The sequence below is a fragment of the Physella acuta genome, unplaced genomic scaffold (assembly GCF_028476545.2).
Source record: "Physella acuta isolate Inbredline_101_S28 unplaced genomic scaffold, ASM2847654v3 ptg000979l, whole genome shotgun sequence".
NCBI lineage: Eukaryota > Metazoa > Mollusca > Gastropoda > Physidae > Physella > Physella acuta.
Window position 1 is genome coordinate 8,982 of NW_026732496.1, and position 3,939 is coordinate 12,920.

Here is a 3,939-nt window from a genome sequence, read left to right on the forward strand (position 1 = left end):
CCAGATGTGTGGGACCGGGTGTGTGGGGCCAGGTGTGTGGGACCAAGTGTGTGGGACCAGGTGTGTGGGACCAGTTGTGTGGGACCAGGTGTGTGAGACCAGATGTGTGGGGCCAGGTGTGTGAGACCAGGTGTGTGGGACCAGGTGTGTGGGACCAGGTGTGTGGAGTGTTACCAAGTGTGTGGGAACAGGTGTGTGGGACCAGGTGTGTGGGGCCAGGTGTGTGAGACCAGGTGTGTGAGACCAGGTGTGTGAGACCGGGTGTGTGGGACCAGGTGTGTGGGACCAGGTGTGTGGGACCAGGTGTGTGAGACCAGGTGTGTGGGACCAGGTGTGTGGGACTAAGTGTGTGGGACCAGGTGTGTGGGACCAGGTGTGTGGGACCAGGCGTGTGGGACCAGGTGTGTGGGACCAGGTGTGTGGGACCAGGTGTGTGGGACCAGGTGTGTGGGACCAGGTGTGTGGGACCAGGTGTGTGAGACCAGGTGTGTGGGACCAGGTGTGTGGGACCAGGTGTGTGAGACCAGGTGTGTGGGACCAGATGTGTGGGACCGGGTGTGTGTGGTTGGACCAGGTGTGTGGGACCAGGTGTGTGGGACCAGGTGTGTGGGACCAGGTGTGTGGGACCAGGTGTGTGGGACCAGGTGTGTGGGACCAGATGTGTGGGACCAGATGTGTGGGACCGGGTGTGTGTGGTTGGACCAGGTGTGTGGGACCAGGTGTGTGGGACCAGGTGTGTGGGACCAGGTGTGTGGGACCAGGTGTGTGGAGTGTTACCAAGTGTGTGGGGCCAGGTGTGTGGGACCAGGTGTGTGGGACCAGGTGTGTGGAGTGTTACCAAGTGTGTGGGAACAGGTGTGTGGGACCAGGTGTGTGGGACCAGGTGTGTGGGACCAGGTGTGTGGGACCAGGTGTGTGGGACCAGGTGTGTGGGACCAGGTGTGTGGAGTGTTACCAAGTGTGTGGGAACAGGTGTGTGGGACCAGGTGTGTGGGACCAGGTGTGTGGAGTGTTACCAAGTGTGTGGGAACAGGTGTGTGGAGTGTTACCAAGTGTGTGGGAACAGGTGTGTGGGACCAGTTGTGTGGGACCAGGTGTGTGAGACCAGATGTGTGGGACCAGATGTGTGGGACCAGGTGTGTGGGACCAGATGTGTGGGGCCAGGTGTGTGGGACCAGGTGTGTGGGACCAGGTGTGTGAGACCAGATGTGTGGGACCAGGTGTGTGAGACCAGATGTGTGGGACCAGATGTGTGGGACCAGGTGTGTGAGACCAGATGTGTGGGGCCAGGTGTGTGGGACCAAGTGTGTGGGACCAGGTGTGTGGGACCAGGTGTGTGGGACCAGATGTGTGGGACCGGGTGTGTGGGGCCAGGTGTGTGGGACCAAGTGTGTGGGACCAGGTGTGTGGGACCAGGTGTGTGGGACCAGGTGTGTGGGACCAGATGTGTGGGACCGGGTGTGTGTGGTTGGACCAGGTGTGTGGGACCGGGTGTGTGGGGCCAGGTGTGTGGGACCAGGCGTGGGACCAGGTGTGTGGGACCAGGTGTGTAAGAGTTGGAGCAAGTTTAATGGGAATCAAACTGCTAGAACATGTTAGAGAAAAAAAAAGGAGAAGCATCGAAAGATGAGACAGACAAAAGGAGTGAAAGAGTGGAGGAAAGAATAAAAGAGAGAAAAAAACGAATCAATGCGCGGCTGAATGTCAAGATTTGACCTAGATTGTCAGACAATGTGAGAATCTGTTTACTGTAAACCTTTTCAAATGACGAAACTGATATCTGCCAACGTTTTTGTATGTCAGTGCCAGATTTTTAAAAATTTATCGGAGATTTTTCTTTTTAATTGAAAAAATATCTGTGCTTCTGATGATCGGCCTTGACCTACTACCAGCAATGGCCGGATGTCGTTTGTAACTGGGCCAAAGGTAGCGTGCAACATCTGGAGTTATTTAACTGTGTATTTATATCAGGCCGAACATTTTGGAAGCCGGAAACTAACACAAATTATGCGAACCCCGCCCCTTTTCCAAACTAAAACAACGGTGACCAGAAAGAAGCTCAACGGTTAAAAGCGCAACAGAAAAAAAGCACAGAGAGAAAAAATGCGCAACCAGAAAAATGCGAACAATTTTTTTCTGTGCGCCCATTTGTCTCTTTGCGCATTTTTCTGTTTGGGCTTTTTTTCCATTGTGCATATTTTTGTGCGCTTTTTCCGTTGCGCTTTTTTCCGTTGCGCATCTTTCTGGGAACCTTAAACAACACAGTCATGGTCCCCACATAATATCCTTTAGACTATTTAAATTTTTTTGTATTTAAATTGTTCGATCTTTGAATTGTTTGGTGTCATGTGTTACTGCAGTTGTTTTTGGCTACCTTGATAGCTAGAACATTTGATGACGTAGGGCAGTGTACTTAGAGTTCTAGTTCAGCACCTAATGTTCTAGTTCAGCACTTAGAGTTCTAGTTCAGCACCTAATGTTCTAGTTCAGCACCTAATGTTCTAGTTCAGCACTTAGAGTTCTAGTTCAGCACTTAGAGTTTTAGTTCAGCACCTAATGTTCTAGTTCAGCACCTAATGTTCTAGATCAGCACCTAATGTTCTAGTTCAGCACTTAGAGTTCTAGATCAGCACCTAATGTTCTAGTTCAGCACTTAGAGTTCTAGTTCAGCACTTAGAGTTCTAGATCAGCACCTAATGTTCTAGATCAGCACCTAATGTTCTAGTTCAGCACCTAATGTTCTAGTTCAGCACTTAGAGTTCTAGTTCAGCACTTAGAGTTCTAGTTCAGCACCTAATGTTCTAGTTCAGCACTTAGAGTTCTAGTTCAGCACTTAGAGTTCTAGTTCAGCACCTAATGTTCTAGTTCAGCACTTAGAGTTCTAGTTCAGCACTTAGAGTTCTAGTTCAGCACTTAGAGTTCTAGTTCAGCACTTAGAGTTCTAGTTCAGCACCTGTAAGAACTCCTGATGTCCGTGACCCGTGGGTCAAAGATTGATCTAGCTGCTCCCAGGGATGAACACAACATCTTCCGGCCTTGACATTCATTGATTGTTTACGTAACGGTGTCATGTTTAATTAGCTGTTTTAGAAGATTAGCTTCAATCTTTAATTCGATTAGCGCTATCTCTGAGAGATATTTTTGTTAAACCCAGAGAGTTAAACCTAACGACATGTTAAACCCAGCAAGTTAAACCTAACGACATGTTAAACCCAGCAAGTTAAACCTAACGACATGTTAAACCCAGCAAGTTAAACCTAACGACATGTTAAACCCAGCAAGTTAAACCTAACGACATGTTAAACCAAGCAAGTTAAACCAAACGACATGTTAAACCCAGCAAGTTAAACCTAACGACATATTTAACCCAGTATTCGTGACGTCAGTCCTGATGGCAGGATACGCCACCACAAGCCACACACACACATCCACAAGCCACACACACACATCCACAAGCCACACACACACATCCACAAGCCACACACACACATCCACAAGCCACAAGCCACACACAACCACAAGCCACACACACACACATCCACAAGCCACACACAAACACAAACCGCACACACACAACCACAAGCCACACACAACCACAAGCCACACAAACACATCCACAAGCCACACACACAACCACAAGCCACACAAACACATCCACAAGCCACACACAACCACAAACCACACACACACAACCACAAACCACACACAACCACAAACCACTCACACACAACCACAAACCACACACAACCACAAACCACACTTAAACGTTCATATCTAGTCACAAAACCCGCTACTCAGCTTGACTGACGCGGCGTCACTACCACCCTAGTTACATGCCCCCCCCCCCCCGAAAAACTTAAGCGGCGTCACTACCACCCTAGTTACATGCCCCCCCCCGAAAAACTAAAGCGGCGTCACTACCACCCTAGTTACATGCCC